Source organism: Myotis nattereri, assembly GCF_964212035.1.
Source record: "Myotis nattereri genome assembly, chromosome: 4".
In the NCBI taxonomy this organism is placed as follows: domain Eukaryota; kingdom Metazoa; phylum Chordata; class Mammalia; order Chiroptera; family Vespertilionidae; genus Myotis; species Myotis nattereri.
The window spans coordinates 95,774,210-95,799,111 of NC_138079.1; the positions used below are offsets into that span (position 1 = coordinate 95,774,210).

Below are 24,902 nucleotides of genomic sequence, written 5' to 3' on the forward strand. Positions count from 1 at the left end.
AAACGGAGCCGGAGCTGCCTTGCAGAGAAACTGCCTTGCACGCCTCATGCCTCAACTCTTGGAATGTTAGAACGGGATGCAATAACCTTTGGATGGAGACGGAAGCAACCCCGTTTCCGGAGAACACTGCTCGCAAAGATACCAAGAAAGCAGGTATGAATACCAGACTGAAATGTAAAAACATTCTCCGCCGACAGAAATGCCTTCCTTCTGCTGATGCAATTGTCCCGGTGCCCCCTCGTAGATGCCCACTGAATCGGAACACTATTTGCACTCACTCCTTCCCGAATCCGTGGGTGTGTCCCAAATAGCTGTTCTTACTGATTTCAAATACATGCTTGCCTGCCTCTCACTTTGAAAGGCTCTTTCATTTTTAACACCAGGTGGGATGATCACCCCATTTTCTAGGTGGTAAAACAGAGAGGGGGTAGAGGTGGCTTGAGATGCCGCTGCAGGCGAGCACCTGGGGCAGCCGACAAGTCTGTGCTCTGCACGATGGAAGGACCAGGACGGAGGAAACTGCACAGCAGACGTCGGTGTGGGAGGCCGGGTGCTCCCTCTGCCTTGTTCCCACGCAGACTATAGGGCGTTGGGCTGCGGGGGAGCCCTGAGGACAGGGGAGCAGCTGGTGGACCATTTTGTGGGTGTACGTCTCCAGTCTGACCAACCATCCTGAGTTTGCTTGGGACTGACAGGGTTCTGATATGTGGGACTTTCCAATTTGAACCTGGACCTGTCCGGGCAAACTGGAGAGTTAGCCTACCCAGCACCAGGAGTCAGGGTTCTCAGCTCCCACTTCACAGGGCGGGGGGCTGATTCCCTCCAGACTGCTCCGAGTCACGCCCCCAAATACCTGAGCTTAGCTTTGCTGGTTGCCTTTTGCATCATGGGCTGGGAACAAGCCCCCATTGTTTGCTTTTTTCCTTTTATCACCTCTTCCTCCACAAGCCCCCAGCCGCCCCCCCCCCCCGCCCACCCTCCCCACCCAAGCCACCATTCAAACATGCTCTCTGCATCTTTCTGTTTGTGCGTCTTCTCGCTGAATGCTGGCTTTGTTATCTGGAACCTGTATTTTCAATTGTATTGTGTTGTATCTCAGAACAATGACGGAAGCGCTCGCTTCTCACTGCTACTTGTGGACGCTGCTTCCCAAATCCTTTCTGCGTGTCGCACATGGTGCCAAGCGCTTTACATACAGGACTACTAATATCTGTCATTATTATCTGCACCCACAACAATGCTAAGTGTCCCTTTTTGACAGATGAGGAGACTGAGGCACAAAGTTAAATGGTGTTCCTGAAGACAGAACTCAGATCTGTTTGGCCACTGAGTCAGCAGACGTCACCACTGCACTGAATCCAAACACTGCCTGGGTGATGTCCATCCACTCATTCTGCAACAAAGCACTCCACTGAGCACCAACTCGATGGCAGCTTGGAGGAAGCATCAACTAGAGGCGATGGACACAGGTCCAGAGAGACCCCGCCGTGCAGAATGGAACAAGGAAGGACGATGGGTTGGTGCACGTGGGCTTAGCAGCACAGGTGAGGAAACAGGTGAGGTGGGAGCCTGGCACGGAGCTCTGGATAATGGTGGCAGCACCCTCAACCCAGGGCCCTCACAGCTAATGAGGTATCGGGCCTTATTATTAGAAGCAAAGAGTGAACGAGGGAGGGAGGTGGTAGGCATTGACTTGAGGATATTCACTCATGCTGTGAATATTCATGGTGCACCTATGTGCGGGTCCTCCACTAGGCACTGGGTACAGGGGTCAATTAGATGGTCACAGTCCTCGTCCTCTAACCATTATCATGTCTTGAGAAATCCTATGTGCAGGCTGGTGCTGCAGATACCATCCCATTTCATCCTCAGAGCCCTGGGAGGTGGCTGCCATCATTAACCTGATCTCACAGATGAGGCAGCGGAGGCTGCCCGGGGGGGGGAGGGTGCAGCACACCATGCCTCCCCACTCTCACAACGCCCCCCCTCTGTCAACAGGGGTGCAGACCTGACAGCCATGTCTGTTCTGTGGGACCCCCTGGCCCAGGTGAACTGGACCGGGCTGGGCCACAGTCCAGGGAGCTGTGGGTCAGCTACCCTCGACCCACTGAGAGGAGCCAGCTTTCAAACAGGGTCTTTGGATGGAGAAGAATATGCAGAGAGACGCAGCGCCGGAGAAAGGAAGTGGTCCTGCAGGTAGGGGACTGGTTGGTTCCATGTCAAGCCTGCAACCCAGCTTGGCATTGGATGCACCACTCACTCCTGAACTAGTGAGTGAACCTGAGTCCCCCTTTCCCTGGGGGTGGGTGGGTGAGGACAGGGAGAGCCAGAGGGTTTGGCTCACAGAGGCCCCTCCACGTGGGAGGAAACATGAGGAGCCAGGGAAAAGTGTTCCCTCCTGAGAGTGCCTTGGTAAGAACGTTCAGAAAGCACCCTCCCTCCTATGGGGCTTGCTTGCATCACCTTCAATGGATTTCTGTCGCTTACAAACAGCGACCCAGCTAACAGCACGGTATCAGACTGACAGCCTCAAATCTTGGGAGCGCATTGGGGGTAACAGTGCCTCTTCCGCTCAGCACCAGCACGGCAGGCGGAGAAAGGCCCCGCAGGGCAGCTGAGGACAAAGACTTCAGGCCAGCAAACCTTCTCTCTCTGGGGGACCGGGATTCCTCCAGGTGGAAGTGGCTCTGGTGTGTGGTTCTGGGTGAGATTCTGCGGGTCACGACATCCCCCTCAATCCGCTCAACCACCCAGGCATTTCAGAAATGAGGAGACAGAAGTTGGAAGGGGTTATGGGATTGGCCTTGGTCAGGTCAGAAGATTGCGTGGGACTGTGTGACCCCAAAGCCCATTCATTATAGCACTTCAATTAATTCGGCAAATAACAAAACACCTAATGGTAGTAGATATGAAGCTTGATGAATACAAATGATTTTGTTCTAAAGAAATGTGTATTGCCCTTTACCAGAGGGAAATATTACTGAGAAAGGCAGGGCTTGGAAACCATACTCTTTCCTTGAAAACTCAAGGGATTTTTAAAATCTATTCCAGAATATTCAACTCAAGGCAAGCCTGTTAATGCAGCAGCACGGTAACTATATAGAAAGTGCAGTTGCTGGCTCTCATTTACAACCGTTTGTCTCAAACAGGAGCACTTGACTCCGCACAGTTCAATTGACATTAACCAGGTTTTTAAAAAATTCGAGAATCTCAGAGTACTCGAATTTGAATGCTCTGCAAAAGGGGGAGTCACACCGCACACTTTCAATTCCGAAACGTCACTTTGTGACCTATCTCTCCATGACACATCGGTGGCCCGCAGGTGAAACTGATCTTATAACAAAGCCTGACCTCCATCGGACATTAATTCTTAGCACCACACATTCCCAATAATCCGAAGAGTTCATGCCATTTGTTCACTTCCTCTGGCCCATTAATTCAATCAACAAGATTAATTAGCTCCAGTTACAGGCGAGGCACTGCATTATTTAGACGCAGGAGAAATGGGATGAATAAAACGCTCTCTATTTCCAAAGCTCATAATTTAGTGGCAGAGGAGTGAGGGGGGAGAATGGGAGAATTTAATATACTAGGTGGCTTTACCCATCATGCCAATAAATTCTTAAAATTACCTGGGAAGATATGTACAGTACATAAAAATTTTCCAGTTCAATGTCAACAGCTAATTCTTATAAGGCAGAATAGAATAATGGAATCATGACTGTCTGCTGGTATGAGCACGATGCCCTGGGAACACACAGAGATTCATCCTGGCGGAGTTACGCCGCCAATAAGGCACAGAAGAAAGGGGGGTAAGGCCTGAGCAAAGCCTCGAAGGCGAGAGGACGTGGAATGGTCAGGGACTCAGGCGTGAAGTGTAGAGCGGTGGAAGGGAAGCTAAGGGGACGGTTCTGGGGTCGCTGAGGAAAGGGGCCCAGCATGCAGCAGACTCTCCCTGTGGACATGCTCTGCAGCCCCTCAGATGCAAGCTGGCCACAGGGAAGGCAGAGCTGCTGGAGCATGCGCGGTGGGTGCCCGGGTTCCTGCGGCCCCGTGCGTGCGTGGGGGCAAGTCCCTAGCAGCACTGGTGCAGGCTGCCACCGCCGCTCGCCTGGACGAGGGCAATGATGTGCTCGGTGGCCCCTCGGCTTCCTCTCTTGCTCTCTTTCCATCCATTTTCTATTGGGCCCCTGACCTTTTTAAAGAACAATTCATACATCACTCTCTTGTCTATAACACTCCAATGGCACTTAGAAAAGTGTAAACCCCGAGACAATGGGGGTTGGGTTTTTCTGAGCTCAGCACAGTTCCCAGAGTCAATGTATGTAGCAAATAAACTCAACACGTCTGAGCTGTGAAATGGGCACAGCACCACCGGCCTTTTGAAGCAGATCTGAGGATTCATATTAAAACATGTGAGCTCAGCCTGGCTGGTGTGGCCCAGTGGGTTGAGAGGTGTCCCACGCAAGAGGTTAGTGGTTCAATTCCTGGTCAGGGCACATGCCTGGGTTTCACACTCAATCTCCAGTTGGGGGCGTGCAGGAGGCAGCCGATGGGTGTGTGTGTCTCTCTCTCATTGATGTTTCTATCTCTCTCCCCATTTCCCTTCCTCTCTATCTAAAAATCAATAAAAACATATTTTAGAAAATCTGTAATGTGTGAGCCAGTCTGAAATTTGTGTTAAAACAACTTAACAATATTCCCCTCCCCCAACCTGAAGTCATTGGGTACCCTGGGCGCACTACTCCTACCCCCCGAAGTGGCGGGATACCGCCCACCACGCCCTTTGCAATCTGCTGGGCCTTGGATCTGAGAAAAGAGGGGATCCTGGGTGGGGGATGCTTTTGAGGGCACTGCCAAAATCAGAATGGAAACAGGCTGGGTGCTGGCGCTCCTGGTGTCAGAAGCCCTACGTCTCCCCCTGGGTTCTTTACGGCTCATTACACAGCACGTGACTTCTCACAGTTGTAATGGCCATACATCATGCATTTACTTACCATATTTCTTTAAAATCAATTTGCTTTTGAAATGTAAATAAAGTGTATTTCCAAGAATCTTTTCTAGTCACTAGTCAACCTCCCCTCCCTCAGAGTTTCCTTTGCTACAAACAAAGGTGATTGGGAAAAGAATGTAATGAAATCCAAGCAGGTTATTACATGGAAAGCTGGGTACCGTCAGCCGCCCAGGGCTCTGGCCTCAGCCTGGTCCTAGCTTTTGCTGGAACGGGAGCCTGGCAGGCACTGACAGGTGTGAACGGCAGGCTAGCCTCCGACAGACTCTTTTCCTTGGCATAATCGGAACTGCAAGAGAACTTTGATTCAATCAATAACTAAAAGAACAGGAACCGTCAGAGTGCATGGCAAGTGAAGTAGTTTCTGTTTCACACATTCGGTGCTGCTTCTTACTGTAGGTCTCGGTCAGAACAGGTTGGAACACCCTGGTGCAACCACATGGAGAGTCCTCCGGTGGACCCACCTCTCCCCAGCCCTCTCCCTTTAATTAAAATGCTAATTAGTTCTCTCTGCTCCCTCTTATCTGCCTCCTGCATTTGGAGGGCGGGATAGCATGGGCTAATGCAGGGTTTAAATCAATAGGGCGAGAGGATTCCGGTGAAAGGGAAAACATAGATATATAAATAAGCCCTTACAGTTTGCTCTGGAGGGAGAATAAAAGTCGGAAAAGGATCGGCTGCCATGTTTTGTTCACTGACTACGTGCCATGTACCTTCCACATGTAACTTCTGTCACTGAGGACTTTGCCCTATATGACAAGCTCAGAAGGTAATGGGCTTTCCCAAGGCCTCGGAGCTCAAAAGCCATTGATTTCTCACAGGAGCTCTGCACCCATGACAGGGCCCCACCCAGAACAGCTACACGGATGTGTTTTGGGCACAGGGGAAGCTCCTACGGTGAGGTTGACCACTACCATCATAAGAGGTGGATGGTGGACCCTGTACTTGACCCAGCCCTGCACAGCCCCTGTGGCCCTGGAAATGGAGGGTTCTCGCTTTGAAAGGTACGGAGAGGAAGAAGCCAGGGTAGCCATTTGAGGACATGGTGTGCAGGGTGTTGACTGTGAAATCACCCTCCTTTACTTGCTGTGTGACCCTGGACACCTCTCTGTGCCTCAGCTTCCTCATCTGTAAAATGGGGATAATACCACTTGAACCTACCTCAGGGATTGGCAGAGACTTGGGCCCCTGCTAGTATCCCCACCCCAGAGCAGTGCCTGGCTTCAAATAATCATTGGATAAGTAGTAAACTCTCCACAAACGCCCTATGAAGATGGTGTCTGACTCATCTCTCCGCTATGCTGCCCTGTGAACATGAAATCTTTGCAGGCACCACTGGCTAGATACAGACCCGCCAGGCCTCTCTGGGCTCCAAAGATGCTCTCTCTCATTCTCCCATCTGCTCTCAGGGCAGAGACGAAAGTGCTGGCAGGGGTTGGGGACATTCCTTTCCAGCCTGCAGTTCCAGCCGTTGGCTTTTCTGCACACTCAATAATACACGATAACAAAAGTTGCCAAGGCCAGGGGTCGCCATGGCAACCAATAAAGCTGGAACCCTGGGCCTTTGCGATGGCTAACAGGGCCCCATTCATGGGGCTGTGATGGATGGTGCTGGGACAGAGGCTTAACTCAGACCTGGCTTCCCTCTGCCTCCCCCAGCTCCCGCCGCCTCCCCTGCCTATCTCTGCAGCCTCCCCTGCCTATTTTCTGCAGCTTGGCCCTAGCCCTCACTCTTTGCATTCCTAATTTCCTATAATCTGCCTCTTGGGGCATCATACAATCATCAGAGACTTGTATGAGGGGAGAGGAAAACTATTCTTGGAAACAGGCAAGTGTTGACTAAGAAAGACAGAGGTGCTGTTTAGAAAGTCATCTGAGCCAGCAATTGGGTCCTAATGTGCTATATACTATGGTACTAGCTTGATGACTCTGGGTAAGTTGTTCAACTCATCAGGGCCTCAGTTTCCTCATCTGTCAAATGGGATGAACGAAGCCTACCCATGAGGTCATGCAGCACTCAGCCTGGTTACGGCCAACTGAAGAACATACACAGGACAGAGAAAGATGGCTCCTTGCAGGCCACGGTCTCCGTTTCCAGAGAACCCTCCACCTTGGAGGGAAGGCATTTCTTCTACAGCCTAAGGGCTGGGACGAGCTATTGCCATGTGCAGTGGCCCAGGTTCCCTGGGAGGAGCTGGTCTGCTCCCTCTTGGTCCACCCTCAGGCATCTGCCCCCCCCCCCCCCCGTTCACTCCAGCTCCCTGCCTGTCCTCCCAGGCTCCAGCAGGAAGAGGGAGGTGAACTTAAACTATGGGTGCAGACAGCATGAATACAGCGTCCCCAGAAGGCCGTGGCCCCAGACTGTGAGCAAGCAAAGTGAAGGGGAAAGGAATATACAAGGTTTCCAATGTCTGAATGTGAGACACGGAGCCTTTGTTCTGGAGTAGGAAAGGTTCAGAAAGAAGCGTCCTTGAGCGGATGAGCTAACTGGACTTCTGGCCCCACAAGAGAGGAGGAGTGAAAGAAGAGAGTTCGGTTTGGGAGGGACGCTACCCCAGGCCAAAGCCACAGAAGGTCCGGCCTTTAAAATCGGTTTGTTCAGGCTCACAGATCTTTACGGAGCACCTGCGCGGAGCCCCGAACACCGAGCTGCACAAGGCCAAGTCCTGCTCTGTTTCTGGAACCTGCGTCCCATGGGCCAGCAACAAACCGACAAATAAGGTCAACTCGATTGGAAGAGATGCATTTCCCGTTCAGAGAAAAACCCATTTTAAGAACTCCAGGAACTGCTAAGTATGCAAACACCACAGCATGCAACACATCAGCTCTTTATGTCCTTCAAGGTCTGCACAGGGGCGGCTTGGAAGCACTGTGTTGGAGATCAGAGTTAGGGGTGTGCCTGACAGTATTCCTACAGTCTCTTCCAAGTATCTTCCCAACAACTCAAAGGATCTTTCGTTGAGGCGTGTATATAAGGATCTGCTACAATTTAATGAATGAATGCCTACTGGGTCAAGGCTTAACACACTCATCTAATGTTGGAAGGCAAATGTTTCTGTTCCCATTTTTCAAGTGAGGGGATAGACTCAGAGAGGTTTTGCCAGTTGCACAAGGACACACAGCTGGAGACAGTGGAGTTAAGTTAGAACTAGGGCGGTCTGGGCTTAAAGACCAACATCTTGGCACAGTAGCAGTTTGGTGGCTTTGGTTCTTACCCAGAAACCTCATCAGACGACTCAGACCTGCCCATGTCTCTTCTGGGAACGAAGAACTTCAAACCAACAGTGATCACAGTATACAGTCCTCCTAAAGAGCCTCGTCTCCTGACCACACATTCATTCAAGGGGGCCTATGATCGCCCTAATGGAACAATTCCAGTCTCTGCCCACACTTGGCACTTCTCCCACACCCGAACGCTTGTCCTCACTGTCCCTTCCAGGGTGCGGGCACCCTAATCCCATGAGGAGCCCTGTCCCACACAATGAAAGGTCCAGAGAACTGGCATCTTTGTAGCTCCACGGTAGCTTAAGACAGTGCTCGCTGGGTGTTTAACATTAATCTGTGAAAAAGAGTTTGCCTATCTGTTCTTGCCTCCTAATTCTGCTAGCCAATTCTTTAAACATTTTGGTGCAGGAGAGCCAGCAAAGGGGAGACCCAAAGATACAGCAACGAAAAAGCACCCTGATTCACTGCTTCCAAAAATCGTAATTTCAACCAGTCTCATTCTTGCTTTGGATGTGGCCATAATGGCCGCCAATCACGTGATCCTGGCCAAACTGCCAGGCCTCCTGGGTGGCACTCGTGTGTGGATTTCAGAGATCCTCACGTCCAGCCCTACTTCCCCATCTGGCGACGTGTTTTTCCCCGAAATATAAAATGTAACCACCCACTAGACAATGGTTGGCCGTGTCTTCCCACGGGACACTGAGGGCAGATGGCTGGAGCATGAACGTGCAGCCGACAATGCCTTGTTTAGCTTGTTTAGTGAAAGGAGTGGGGCCCCGAGGACAAAACAGGGAACCAAGGAAAGAGCTGGGCCGTGAACCTGGGGAGGAGAGCCCATCACAGAGTGTTCGTGACTACTGCGTCAATCAAATGCAGAATATCAGTTGCTTTCTGAATGCTTTGCCCTCCCAGAGACAAATAACAGAGTAAATAAATTGTGATGAAATTTATCCTGCTTGGAGCCCAAACCTCCCTGGTTCCTCGACTCTCAGCAGGCGCTCTCTCCCTTCCTTTCCTTTGAGAAAAGTCCTCCATTTCATGACTTTTGATCATTTTAGGGAAAAACAAACTTGCTGAGTAAAAAAGGCAAATATCTGAAGTGATACTCCCTGAGGCATGTACAAAAAAGCCTGCCAGCCCCCAGGCAAAAAGAGTTGCAGGCACAGTCGCAGGCTTTAAATGAAAACAATTTTGTTTTTCACGTAACAAAGCTGACCCAGTCGCTCTCCTGCTTGAACATTCTCTGGCTCCCTAGTATCTGGGGAATGAACTCCAGCTGCTTGGCTGGGCACACGGCCCTCCTCACCCTCACATACTTCCTGTCCTTCCCTGCCCTCTTGACACTGACCTGCACACACTCTTCTCTTTCCTGCCTTCAGGTCATGGTTCATGTGGTTATGTTTACTGAATGTCCCTTTCTGCCCCCTCCTTCTGTTTACATTCCCTTAACTGTTGTGCACCTTTTCATAGTGCACTTCCGGCCACCTCCTCCAGGAAGCCTTCCTGACTCTCAATTCAAGGTTAGGTGCCACTCACCTATATTTCTCTAGCAATCTATATATTTTTAAATGAACATCTTCAAACACATCAGATGCAGTTGACTATATTTACCACCTAGTTTAAACTGTCAACATTTGTCATGTCTAGATTACCCATAAATTTATATGCATATCCTTTTCCAGTTCACCTGTAATGTTGCAATCTGTTCACATCTATGTCTCTCCCTATAGCCTGTGAAGTGCTTTAATTCATCCATCCATCCATCCATCCATCCATTCATGGGTTCGTACTTGGGCACTGCTATTTCCCGATGGCCGGCTGCCTGAAGACACAATGTTGAATTGACAGGACTCGGGTTGGGGTGGTGGAACCAGACAGCAGTCTCTGCGTTCTGTTCCAGGGGAAGGGACAGACAAAAAATAAGCAAAGAAAGAAGACATTTTCACATTGTGATGAGGGTCATCAGCATAACTCGATAGCGACCAAGGAGTCTCCACACTCCCAGCACCTAGCACCATGTGGCGTTCCGAGAAGGCTCAACACTGTGCTGTACTCCAGACCCTGAATGCTCTGCCCACAGGTCCCACTGAGGCGGCCTAGGTTCTGAGGCCACTATGGCAACAGTCCTTTCCCTTCCACCCCCTTGGAGGGGGGGGCAGGACGGGAGGGGGACCAAGATGACTGAGGATCCATCCCACGCTCAGGACCGAGACCACCCCCTTCCGCAGTCAGCTCTCTGGGTGGCTCTGCAGGTGTGCGAACGCCTGGCTGGCAGAACCAAGGAACCATGAGTGAATTTATAAACACTCCCTGTCTGGGTTCCTTCTGGCTCACGCAGAGCAGCTATAATGTATGTCATGTATAAGGGGCGAAAACAATGCAAAACAAACAGAATACAAGAGGCTGGTTCCAGCCTCGTGGGGTGGATCTAGGAGGCTGTGGCGAGCTCCTGTGCTTGTGGGCTCCCACGAACAGGCGTGCGTTTCCTTGCAGGTTGGTACAGCCCACTCACGTGACTGTTTCACAGGGAAGTTATGGAGGGCGGTCCTGTGGGGAAGAGGTGGAATAATGACCTCTGACCTTTCCTACCCTGCGCCCCCCCCCCCCCCCCCCCAGCACTGAGATCTCCGGAGCACCCATTTAGAGGCAGCCTGCCAGAGGCCCGGACTGGCCCAGGGGCCAGGTCTAGAAAGCAAGCCAGTCCTGGGTGCAGAAAGAAAGATCTCCATATTTATCAATGGACGGGGTGCAGGGATCGCAAGGAGAAGAATAACAGCAACAGTGACAACAGAAATTTACTGATCACTTTGGGCCAAACCCTGTTTTAAGCCTTTGACATTAATAGTGCCTTTAATTTTCAGACCAACCCTCCGAAGTAGTTACTAGTATTCTCCCTTATGGAAACAAAAGGAAATGGGAGCACAGAGAGGTTAAGTGACTTGCCCGACAACACATAGCCATCAAGTAGCTGAGCCAATTTACAAACCCACACTGGCTCTGGATTCAGTGCTTTTAACCTCTACACCACAAAAAGAGTTGAAGTCACTCAGACACAAAACAGAAATGTTTCTTCTAGAGGCACCAGACTGTTGAGCTATCCTCGGTAATTTCACAATAATGGGGGACAGTGGGGTGCTGGAATTAATGTGGGCTTTGTCTTGGGCTTGACTCTGGCTTTGTCTCTGTTTTCTCAACTGGGAAATGGGTATGATAGAGCTCCCTCATTCCCAGGCCTCTCAGGATTAAATAGGCAATCCATGCACACCACGAGGCAGAGTGCCCAGCACACAGCGGGCACTAAAACAATTTTACAACTATAGGAAGGCTGCAAGCATAGCTCAGCAACCACCATAGTCCTAGAGCCACCAATTGTCAATACTCTGCCATATCTGTTATCTATCTATCTATCCATCATCTATCTATCTATCTATCTATCTATCTATCTATCTATCATCTTATAATCTATCTTCTGAATTACTTGAGAGTTAGTTGCAGACATTGTTAAATTTCATCCCCAAGTCCTTCAGCCTGTTTCTTCTAAGAACAAGGACATTCTCCTATAAAACCTCTGCACAAATTATCTGAGATACAAAGTGTTTCATGCTCGGGAAGTTTATCATTGATATCTAATACATGGTCAATATTCACATCCCCCACTAGTCCCCAAAGCATCCTCTGGCTGTTGCTCCCTGGACCCAGGCTCCACACCCCAGCATCACAGTGCATTTTGTCTGCTCGGCTCTTTCGTCTCTTGTTAACCTGGAAACATTTCTCAGCCACATTGTCTTTTATGACATTGACATTTTAAGATTCCAGGCCAGTCACTCTGCATGTGTTTCATTTTAAACAATATTTTCCTTTAAGTCTTTGTGAAATAAACTGCAGCTGCGGGCAAATGGGAAAAGGGGTCTGGAGGGTCCAAGGTATTTGGTTGGACAGGCAGAGGAGGGCGTACAGCATTAGTTCTACTTGGGTAGAAGTTACAGATTTCCTGGAAGCCGTGACTGGGGACATGATCAGAGCTTTGGCAGGTGGATCAAAGTGGCAGGACCATTGCAGACAGAGGTCAGGATGTTAGGGGACGAGAGTGGATCCTGGAGGAACTGCGAGTGGCAGCAACGACTGAGCGTGAGGGAGCCGCACTGAGTGGTCAGGGTCTGTTCCTACTTGGACTGGAAACTACCAGAGGCTGGGCTCATCTCCGGATCTGTCCTCGCCCCCAAGGTGCCCAGGGTGTGCCCAGCATGGTCAGCATTCTCCCAGGGTGACAGGCTGCTAAATCTCCCAGATATTCAGGGGCAGGCGATTCCCTCCAGGGGTGACGTGGCTGCCAGCTCTCAGCCACCAAATGCAGGATCTTAAACAGCAAGTCATTGGGATTTCCACATCTTGCTCTGCAAATGAAATTTTGTTTTCTGATCTTGCTCCTTTTCTTGCTGCCCCTTAGGACATGGGCTGCTCCCGTGAAAAAAATTCAAAATGAACCTCTCATTGACTGCAGGAAAAGATGCAAAGGACTCACCATCCTGTTTCCTCACACCTGCTCTTAGCATAATCCACCCAGGCTGCCAGGCAAGAGATTCTCACTACAAATCCACGCTCCCCGCATCAGAGACCCCTCGACGGAGCCTTCCATACCCTTAGTTTCAAAGAGAAAGGGGTGTGTGCGTGTTGCTTTAGCCCTTAGAATGGAAAGGCAGGAATTGTTTGGGGGCTTGAGCAAAAATGCCTTTTCAAGGTGACCCTTACTTCATTTCCTGGGGCCAGAAGGCAGATGTCTGACAAAAGCAATTCCTCGGCTCTGTTTTCAAACCCATCTCTGTTTACTTGGTTCCCCCTTTAAAGGGGCTCGTCCAGCTGTGCTCGCGCCACAAAGCATCCTTGAAAAATCTGCCATGTACCATTGTGTGCCCTTCAGGCTGAAAGTCACACACAGGCGCACTTGCGCACACACATGTGCACACCCAACATCACAGACAGTAGTCACTGACACACACTGAGACACACCTCCACATGCGGGCAGATACATGCAAATACAGGAAGATATGTACGCACACACCCCTGCACTCACAGAGCCTGGTGGTCAGGGTCCCGCAGCACGCCCGGCTCTGCCTGTTTAAAACGCCTCCTCTATGCCTTCCTGCAGAGTCCTAGGGACACGGCTGGCCGGTCCATCCTAGAGGTGCCGCTGGGTCCCAGGTCCCCCTGGAGGATGCCCGGACTTCCCGGCAGTGCCCAGAGCATGGGCTCAGGTACAAGAGAGGAAAGGACTCCTTGGAAGCAAAGCAGATTTGGGAAAAGGATGTGCTCAGCTGGTTCCCAGCAAGTGCCAGAGGCAGAGGGATGGAGGGGAGGGGGAAGCAGAGGGAGAGAGAGAGAGAGAGAGAGAGAGAGAGAGAGAGAGAGAGAGATCAGGCAGAAGCAAGAGAGGAAAAATCCACACAGAAACAAAGAGAAAGAGACAGAAAAAGAAGAGGTAAACAGAGAGGAAAACAAAACATGGATTTCTAAAAAGCGGTGTTTTCTGCTCAGCTGGGTTTAAGCCGAGGAGAGCCAATCTGGGCCTTGGAAACAGGCTGTCTGCCCCCACCCCCTTCTTCCAGGGGCAGTGCCCTAGGTTTTTCTCTAAGGGGCTAAAGAACTCCTGAAGCCACAAAGCAAAGATCCGAGGCTTCCAGTCCTAAATGGCTTCCCCAGGACCCCGGGCTGTGGCTGCCGCAGAGCCAGCCTGTGACAGCCACCGCCGTGAAGGGGCTCTGAGGGGCACCCACTCCTCTTCGGGCCTCCAAGAGCGAGGGGCAGCTCTGGCTCCAACAATCCACCAGAACCCCCGGGGGCAGAGCGGGGGGGGGGGCGCGACGACATTGGGGAGTCATGACTCCAGTTTCCCCCATTAACCCCCTCCCGCCCCATTATAGCCCAAGCTGGGGTCAGAGCCTAGCCACAGGGGCCCAGAAGAGGATGGAGGAATGGTCACAAGATGGGGAAGGTGAATGGGGGGTGGGGGGCGGACACAGAGTTTTCAGTCACGTGCAACTCATCAGTTGCTATGACAACGGCCAGGAAGTGGGGGCACTCAGACCTGCGGCTTCAAGAGAGACGGGTTGGTTCTAAATCACAGCGACAGCGCTTCAGCTGAGCTATTACACCGTTGCCGCGGCAACCAATGGGATCAAATCGCAGAGAAAATCTGTAATTATTACAAGCCAGCTACCGGCAAACTCAGCACAGCAATCAGCACGTGAGGGCAATTCAACCTGAACTGTGTCTGGGAGGGAGAAGCGCCGACCTTCAGCCTCCGCCTCCAACTCGGGGAAGAAAAAGGCCAAAGGAGACGGCAGGTCTGTTGATGCCCAAACGAGGAGTAAATATTAGGTGAAAACACATGAACCTGTCAACGGTTGACACTGGGAAACATCCCCCATGATCTGGTTATGGAAATTTCCAACACAGAGCAACGTTGAGTTTGACAGTGAATAGGTGTGTATCCACCACTTAGCTCTGCTGTTAACCTCTTTACCATGCTTGCTTTCTCCAAATCTACCCTTACCCATTAATTCTTTTTTTTTTTTAACCTCACCCGAGGATATTTTCCCATTGATTTTTGTTGTTACTTTTATTTTACAGAGAGTGGAGGGGAAGGAGGAAGGCGGGGAGAGAGAGAAACATCGATGTGAGAGACACATCAATTGGTTGCCTCCCATTTGCACCCCAACCAGGGTATGGGATCGAGCCTGCAACTGAGGTACGTGCCCTTGACCAGGAATCAAACCCGCAAACCTTCGGTCCTCAGGCTGACACTCTAACCACTGAGCCAACTGGCCAGGGCCATTAATCCTATTTTTGGTGCTTGTCAAATTAAATTGCAGCCATCAGGACCCTTTCCCCTCCAATGCTGCAGCCTGTGTAAAATTAAGTATTTGATAATTTTTGAACAAAGACAGTGAATTCATATGATTCCATCTAAATGGAATAAAATCTAGATTTCTGTCTGTCGTCCATCTGTCCATCCGTCCATCCATCCATCCATTCATCCAACCTCTCATTCATCCACACATCCACCCATCCATGGGAGATCACACACACACTCGTGGTTTCCACACATGATTCACCCCCCACCCCCGAATCTTCTTCCCTGGCCCAGTGAATACCTCCAACAGGGCATTCTGCATATTAAGCCCCATATGTTCTCAGCTCAAACCAGCACTTTTCCGTCATCACACCTATTCCCTTTCTTGTGTTCAGCATCTCAGTAAACAGAATTCCTGTCTACCCATCTGTTCAAGACAGAAACCCAAGATCCGTCCTCGATTCCTTCCTCCCATCACCTTCCACCACCATGCCCTGGGATTTTGCATCCGCACTAACCCTGGTCTCCGTCCCCTCCGCTCTCTCTCTCTCTCTTGTCCTAGTTCAGATTCCCATCACTTCTCAGCTGGACAGCAAGCAGCCCCAGCCTCTTGACTGGTCTTCCAGCTGCCACCCCACCCTCCTTCTGCTTTCTCCACACTGACTTATTATCATGAAACATATGGCCATGTCGATGGTGTGGGGGAATTGGCACCTCCTACATCGCTGGTGGGGGTATCAATTGATACAAATATCTTGGAGAGCAATTTATCAAAATGTAAAAATTTTTCTTAAAAACATATTTTTGTTGATTTCAGAGAGGAAGGGGGGGGGGAGAGAGAGAATCATCGATGAGGAGAGAGAATCATTAATGAGCTGCCTCGTGCACGCCCTACACTGGGGATCGAGCTTGCAACCCGGGAATGTGCCCTGGCTGGGAATCTAACTGTGACCTCCTGGTTCATAGGTCGATTCTCAACCACTGAGCCAGGCAAAAATCTATAAAATTTTAAATGCACTGACCATTTTTTCTCAGTATAACTCTACTTGAAGAAGTTTGTCTCATTGATTCAAATGGAAAGCAACCTAAATGTCCATCAAGAGGAACTGGCTAAATACATTTGGGTCCATTCATAATATAGAGTAACACTCATCCAGTAAAAAGAGGCCGTGCTTTGCGTACTGACGTGAGAAACTGTTTAATGTATTAAGTTAAGGAAGCTGCAAAGGAGTGTGTAGGGCACAGGGTCTCCTGTGTCCCCAGCAGCTCCTCACTAGGGTATGAAGTCAGGTTGAGGCATAAGTGGGGACCCAGGTGTCCAGGGCACATGACTTTATGAGCTGCCTCCTCTCTGACACAAGTGTCAGCACCAGCTCTCCCCCAGACTGGGGAGCAAAAGAGGCCCAGGAATGCCTTTCTCGTCTCCCTCCATAACACACAGCTCAGCACCATCAGGCAGTCGGCCGCGGCCGCTGGGCTGCATTAGGTGCTGGTCTTCTGCTTTGTTCAGGACATAATTGCAGACGCTACCTAACTAGAGGGTGAAGCAAAAACCGGAACACACCTTGGAGGCAGACAAGTTCTGAGGGAACACACGGGGCTGCTCAGACCTTGAAGGTCTCCTGGGCCTTCGTCTCCCCAACTCTCTGAGGAGCTGCCTATTCCTCCCAGGATCATCCTGAAGGTCAAAGGCGGTGGTAGAGATGGAAACAGCATGCCAGCATCGCCTTGCCAAACAAATGAGAGTTACTGACACTAATTCATCTTTAGGATCTGCTCAGCTCACTTCTGAACACTACACACCCCTCGCGCATGTGACCAAAGCTAGAACCTTCTTTTTCGTCTGAGCACCAATTTCATGCCTACAACTGAGCTAAGCACTTCCCATATATGATCTCATGGAAGCCTCAAAGCAACCCTGTTGTGGTAGGGAATCTTGCTCCCATTTTACAGAAGAGAGAGCTGAGGCACACAGCGGTTAAGTGACTTCCCTAGAACCATAAGAGAGTGATGCTACCCAGACAGCCCCCGAACCATTCTGACCGCAAAGTCCACGCTTTTCCCCTTTCTTATTCCTTCCTACTTCTTAAATCAGACCTTTCAACCAGTGCTGTAAAAAAGGAATATAAATGCGAGTGACGTGTGCAATTTAAATTTTCTAGTGGCCACGTTAAGAAAGGTAACAGATGAGTGTTAGCTGTATGTTCTACTTAACCCGGTATATCCAAAATACCATTTCAACATATGATCAATACAAAAGCAAATTAATGAAATTTTAATAACCTTTTTGTCATACTATGTCTTCAAAATCTGATGTGTCGTTTATGTTTAAAGCACATTTCAGTTCGGACTAGCCACATTTCGGTGCTCAGTAGCGATGTGTGGCTTATTGGAGAATGCAGCTCGGCTGGTGCTGAAATATACCTGGAATGGGTCTAAATCTTAAATAATGAGATGGGCAACCATTTAGTGAGCACCTGCTATATTCCCGGTCCTGATCTAACTGTTTCTCCATCTATTTGCATGACCCCGGGAAGTAGGTGCTCTGATGGGCTACCAACAAGGAAAATGAGGCTCAGGTAGAGTCTGGCAACGTGCCCAAGATTAGCGCTAATTACCAGAGGAGTTGGAGTTTGAACCAAAGTTCATCCAGAAACCTGGCCCCTCCTGTCGCCGCACCAAAGCCAGATATCCTGGTGCCACATGTCGGTCACAGGGGTCTGTAAAAATTAAGCTCCCAAGAAAGGAATTTGACTTGTAGCACTTAATCTTAAACAATCTGATTAATCAATACATAAGATCAACTAAGCATTAGTTAAAAAGTATGCAACACATTCTGAACCTTGTACCAGCATGGGACCTCAGGAACTGATAATAAGTCAGACAATGAATGAATCTCCCCACTGGTGTGCCTCCTCTTGTCTCGGTGGGAGGTGGGTTAGAGGGACCCGTCAAGTTCAGGTTTGCATCCCCTCAGAGCAGGTCCCTGTTGGACCCAGTAGTGGTTTCATTCTTTCCTGGGATCCATGTGGGAAGGCTAGCTGGTTCCAGCACCCTCCTCCCACTCAGGCCAAATGCCACCACTGATTTTAATTATGGCACGTGCGTACTGGCTATGGTCTACTGGGAATGGGGTGGTGGTGGTGATTTTATGACTGGTTCTGAGATGATCCTGTTCAAAGCCAGAAAGATGCATGCTCTAGGGTTGCCAACATCCCTAACTCCTGGCTAGGATGCACCCGAGTTCAGCCCAGCCAGCCTTTTGCTTCCATAATCGTGGTTCTGCCGCGGAAATGCAGGCTTTTCTCTTGCCTTGCAAACTGGCATAAAACTCAACTACGTGTTAGCACTGACCTCTTGAACATGACCAGAATTACCTGGTTATCAGCTTGAGGATGAAACCAGAGAAAGGAGGAAGAAAGGGAACTCTCAGCTGCCTCTAAAATATGTCTCCAATTCACCTGCTTCTCCCCTCATTTGCATGAGATGCTCCAGACCAGCACGGTCACCTTTCACCAAGACCACTGCAGGGGTAGTCATCTTCCTGCCTCCGCATCCTTAGCTTCTCACTCTACAGATCAAAGTTGGTCCCCAGGCTTTCCTTAGGCCTCTGAGTGCTGCCCACGTCAGACCTACTTCCCTCTCTCTCACATCACGCCCCTCTGGCTTTCGCTTATTCTCTCTGGCCATCTCTACCTCTGATTCCTGGCAAGTACATAGCCCTGTGGCCTCAGGGCCTTTGCACTGGCCATTCTTGCTGCCTGGACTGCCTCCCTCACTCCTCCTTGGCCAGCTTCTATGTGCTCCTCAGGTCTCAGGCAGCTCATGTGAATGCTTTAGAGGAGTTTTTTTGCACCTCATGGACATACGTTTGTCCTGCTATAATTTCTTATAGCTCCCCGTGTTGCTTCTTTTCACTTATCACAGTTTGCACATGATGCATTTGTGTGCATATCTTCTTAATGCATGTCTTCCATGCTATTCCCCATTCACCAGAGATGGAGTGTCCCAGCACATAGCACAGTGCCGGGCACACATGATGGGCACACCAATATTTGTGGAGTGAATTTTTACTATTCCCATTTTACAGAGAACTGAGGGCTTGGCAAAGAAGACACAGCCGTCTCAACTATCAAAGCAATTACTGACATCGAGTTGTGTGCAAAGTCCTACCTAACCCGAAGGATAATAGAGGCTCTACTGAGAAATGTGGTCAATTCGTTGCCAGAGCTCTTCTCAAGAAACAGCATCGTTTGCCACAGGAACTACGAAGCCTGCCTTCACTCTTAACTGCTTGTGAAATGGACCGTGTGTGTTAGGTGTGAATCAGTTTCCTCTCTCTAAAATGAGGCCCAGAAAGAAAAGCCAGCCAGCCAGCCAGCCAGCCAGCCAGCCAACCAGGAGTCATGCTACTTGCATTTCTGACCTCAGATCTTGAAGTCAGAACATCACACCCGGTTCCCTCACCAAGCAGACACTACCGCAGACAGTGTAGCCACAAGGAAACAGGAGATGTTAAATCTTTGAACCCCAAATAATCCCACCTCCAGAAACGTAGCAAATGCAGGTAATCCTAAATAAGGACTAGTCTGCTCAGAGATGTTCGGAGCCGTGTCCTGTAGAAGACAGCATAAACAACCAACATCTGAGGGCTGCTCAGCGTGGCTGTGATATAACAACTTAATTATTTACCAAAAGTGATGTAAAAAGGCAAGAAAACGATCTCTGAAGCCATGTAATGGGAGAGACAAGGCCGTGAAATTTTATAGGCAGTCTGGCTGTAATTTCGTAGAGGGACAAAAACAAAACCATAAGCCAACACACGAGAAAGGAGGCTGGAAAGAAATGTTTGCTGTTCGACACTGTTCTATCTTGGATACAGGGCTAAGGGGTGGCAGTGTACCTGCTCTCACTGTTTGTATTTTGCAATTCACCACTAATGACCTGTGCTCATCATTTATTCAAGTGTTGCAGGACAGACGCGCCTCTAGCTTTCTCGAATAATATACAGTCGATCCATGAACAACACAGGTTTGAGTGCACAGATCCACTCAAATGAAGATTTTTTTTCAATAAGCACCGTAAATGTATTTTCTCTTCCTTATGATTTTCTGAGTAACACTTTCTCTTCTCTAAGCTTACTTTAGTGTAAGAATACAGTGCATTATACATATAACAGAAAATATGTGTCCAGTAACTGTTTATGCTACCAGTAAGGGTCAACTGCAGGCGACTCATAGTAAACTTTTTTTATTTGAAGTAAAAAGTTAAACTCAGCGTGACTAGTTTGGCTCAGTGGATAGAGCGTCGGCCTGCGGACTGAAAGGCCCCAGGTTTGATTCCGGTCAAAGGCATGTACCTTGGTTGCGGGCACATCCCCAGTAGGGGGTGTGCAGGAGGCAGCTGATCGATGCTTCTCTCTCATTGATGTTTCTAACTCTCTATTCCTCTCCCTTCCTCTCTGTAAAAAAAAATCAATAAACTATATATATATATTTTTAAAAAGTTAAACTCAGATTTTCGATTGCGAGGGGTTGGTGTACCTCCCCTTGCCCCCCATGCTGTTCAAGGGTCAGGGAGCGAGTGCAAGCTGAGTTGATGGCAGCCCGGTGTGTCTAGACATTTAATTATAGGAAAAATTATTGAATAACCTGACATGGCATTAACAGAGAGGCCAGAGGCACTGGAAAACTGAACTGTTCGGTTTGGTTTCTGAAGGTGTGCGAAGAGGAGATGAGCTTCCAAGCGGACTATAAAAGGGACATTAGTGTGCTAGCACGGGGCCAGGCCAAACTGGATTCCAATCCCCAGGTGGAAATTCTCAAAAGCTGAAAGTAGGTCAACACAGTCAGGGAGGTTAGTGCATGTGTAGCAGACACAAAGCCAAACTTCTCGACTCCTCCCGAGCCAGTGGAGGAAAGGGAAGCTCGGAGTTAGGACGTCTGGGATTTCTGAAGGCCAGGGAAGAGGACGTGCTGAGGCTTGGCTGCCCTGGGAATTCAAATGCTAGGCCAGGGGTCTGCAGACGCTGGCCAGCTGCCTGATTCTGCACGTGAAGATGCACTGGAACACAGCTGGCTGCTCACTTACAGCTGCTGCGGCTGCCTTTCGGTGCCACAGTGGAATAGCCGATCAGCGGTGACAGCGACGGCAGGGACCGCAGTGCCGGCAATGTTCACCATCTGGCCCTTTACAAAGGTGTATGCTGAACTCTGATCTCGGCGTTCCAGGCCTGGAAACCACACACCTGTGCTGTCTTCTACCAAGCCAAAGCCATCATAATGGCCTCTAGGAGGCCTTGGACGACCCCATCACCTTCCACCTCTCTGTCCTTGTCCCTCTCCTCTCTCCCCTCCCCACCCCAACCCTGCTGCTCTGCTGCAGCCACCCTGGCCCTTTGTTGCTCCTAAACTGTGCCAGGTGGTCCCATCTCAAAGGCTCTGCTCTTGCTCTTTCCACTGCCCCCAAATCGCTTCCCCAGTGACCCACGTGCCTCTCCCTTCCTGCCTTCTTCGAGGTGTGATTTTAAATTGCACCTTGCGCTTCCTGTCCCCTTCTCCTCCCTGCTTTGCTGACCTTAAGAAGTTGTGTCTTCCTCACACCCCCAGAAGACTGTGAGCTCCATGAGTACAGAGCTATTTTGGTCACTGAGGTAGGTGAAATGATGCAGCAAATGTTATTATTCTAATTTTACAAAGGGGAAACTGAGGCAGAGACAAAACGAGAGAGAAATGACCAGATTGGGCAGATTTTGGCTCAATCACTAAGAAAGCTCCTTGCGCTAGAGTGGACTCAACTCCAGAGGCTGGGTGTCTTCTTACCTAGGAGACAGGAGAGGAGCTTCAAGCATCAGAGAGGGGGCATGGCTGGACCAGATCAGCCCGGGTTCTGAGATACTGCGCACTGATGTCCACGCCCCTGCCCGAGGAATGGCAGGTAATGGAGCTGGGTCCCAGGGGCAAGCTGCTCCATTCAGTTAACACCAATAACCTCTCTGAGTCTCTCTGCTCGCCAAGAGCACCATTCGTTTTGAGACTTGGCATCACGCCATCACAGGGAAGCCTTCTTCCCATTTCCCAGATGAGAAAACCAAGGCAAAGAAAGCGGAAGGGCCCTCTGCGGGGTCAGGCTTTATCTACACTCTATGCTGATTTCCAGATACCAATGATACTCTCACTAGTAAGCATCTTATGATGCCATGGGGGTGCCCTTTGTAGACGGGGAAACAGAGGCTCACCAAAGGTTACAAAAACTCACGCGCACTCTCGTAGCAACCAAGCATTGTCTGGCTGCCTCGCTTTTCTGCAGAATCACGAGCATGGTGCAATGTGGTGATTCTACAGAGGAGGAGAAATGCAATTTTGACACTCATTTGGCTCCTGCAGAAAATGAAGACTACAGCGAGGAGCCAGCCTCTTATCACAGCCATACAAACCATCTGCCTCTCGTTCCGTCTCTGACAGAAGTCTGAGCTCTCCTCCCTCCCGCAATGCCAACTCAAGTGGGGAGGTGACCCTGTAGACTCAGCAACTTCCCCCTAAAGCTATGCGGCACCGACCAGCCACTCTTTTTTCCAAAGGATGTCCTCAAGCAAAGCTGGGACTTCATTTCACAGACTCGGAACAAAAAGCTGAGCTGACAAAAGACGCAGGCGCTGGTCAGGTGAGGGTGGATCCAGGCCCCCTGAACCAGCGGCTTATGCTCAATACTTGGGGTCCCAGGCCCAGTGGCTCCCACAGGACACGGCCTGCTGGGTGTTGTGTCCATGTGACACATTGTGAGTGGGGAGGAGGGGGGGGAAGGACAACGTGTGGGTGGAGAAGGGAGCACAGAGCAGTGTTCCCCAAGCTGGGCTCAGGTGTTGGGATGCGGGACCCTGCCGGAGTTGCCTTTCCTTCTGCTTCCTTCTCTGCCGTGAGTCCCGCCCTGACACGTCCGAAGCCAGATTTCCACCACTCCACCCGAACGCAAGCCCCTCTCTCGGAAAAGTGGCAGTGGCAACCGGGAGCCTCGCATTACAAACTTTCAGAGCTGGATAAAGACCTCGGAGACCTTGTCCAACCTTCCTCTGTAACAGAGTAAAAAGTCAAGGCTCAGAGAAGACAAGCCAAGTGTCTGACGCCTCGCTGGAAGCTCTTGGCGAGAAGCAGGGCTCAGTTTCTTGAGGGTCTTCTATGAACCTTGACAACCACATCTGACAATGAATTCTGGGAGGCGGGTTCTGTGATCGCGCTCATTCTCCATATGAGGGAACCGAGGCTCAGTCAGATGGCTTGCCCAACACACACAGGTTGATGGCATCCACTGAGCCACCCGGGTCCTAGGGGCTCAGGCGGCAATTCCCAGGAGATGATATCAGACGGCACGTAAGTAAACATTTATCCTAATGGTACTCTTTTCACTTCAATGTGCATTAAGAAAAAAACATAAAAACTATTAATGCATGGATATGGTTGCGTAGGAGAATAAAGCATGGGTGGAGAGCATGTCACTTTCCTGGCTGTGACATTACACTGTGGGTTAGTTAGCAAGATGTTGCCATTGGGGGAAACTGGGTGCAGGGCACACTAGGTGTGAATCTACAATGATCTCGAATTAAAGCTTACTTGAAGGGAAAAAAAAGCAGGCAAAATGAAACAAAGGGACCCCTCCAAGAAATTCTGGGAAATAAATATAACACAAACCTTCTCAAGAACTTCTCTGAGAAAGTTAATCCAAATCACGTATTCATGCATTCATTCAACAAACACTGGCCACATGTTCACTTTGTCCCAGATCCTGGGATGATGCTGGGGACACAGAAAGGGTATGCAAAGCCTCTATCCTCATGGGATTCACAGTCCGGTGCTGGAGACAGAAAAACAGAGACTTGCTCCAGGCAATGACTTCCGCACGGGGAGGTGGGCAACCTGGCCTGGGCCTTCCTCTGTGAATGACAAGGCGCCTGCCCCAAAACAGAAGGGGCTGACTCTGGAACAGACTGCCCTTGAACTCCTTTAATCACATATAATGGACATTTCAGCTACATATAACCTTGGAGGACCAGTTATTTAACCTCTCTGTGCCTCAGTTTCTTCATTTGTCAAATGTTGATGAGAGTAGAAACTCAAGAACTACCTTGAGGGTTAGCTATGTGTAAAGTGCTCGGAACAGATTCTAGTGCCCCTTTGTTCCTTACTGCAAGCAGACCCCCAGCAGCCCTCCCTGGCCTTGTTTGCAGGGTCTACCCCTGAGAGCGAGTGTGGCGAGCTTCGTGTGTGGGCATCCCTGAGCCAGCGGCTTAGGAGTTGGGGGGCAGGATGCTGAGGAGGTGCCTGCAGCCCCAGCTGAGCCTTGGCAGGGACTTCCTCAGCTCCCCGGCACCTAGAAGGGGAGCGCACCCCATTTTATAGCCTTTTCTGGGTTAAAGGTTACCAGCCCCAGTGAAATTCAGTGACAATCTGCTGTCTCCTACAATATAGCTGTGGATCCTTCAAAGGTCTGAACCAAACGAATCTCTCCTTGTTTGTTTCTGGGGAAGAGTTTATTCTGTTGGACCAGGGAGTGAAACCCCGACAAAGATGGAGAGGTTTGTATGTTTTCTCATTCCCTGGAGATAAATGTACAGATGAGCTCACCTGGACAAATGCGGTGACCTTTGGCACACTGCGGTGAGCAGCACCGGCATGGATGTATTGGTTCTCCATTCCCAGAAGAGGGAAAAGACTATACCTTTTTCTCTCCACCCCCTACCAACCCAGGGGTGAATCTGCAGGACCGGAAATGCCCTGAATGGTTCCAGAATAGTGAGTTTTTAACATCTACCATGAGCCAAAC

The 24,902-nt window shown here is 50.0% G+C and overlaps 1 protein-coding gene across 1 annotated transcript in view; it reads right to left on the minus strand.

Moving 5' to 3' along the window:
• Positions 1 to 24,902, minus strand: part of ABAT (4-aminobutyrate aminotransferase) — an 82,234-nt gene that overhangs the window by 40,886 nt on the left and 16,446 nt on the right. The gene's annotated exons all lie outside the window — the stretch shown is intronic.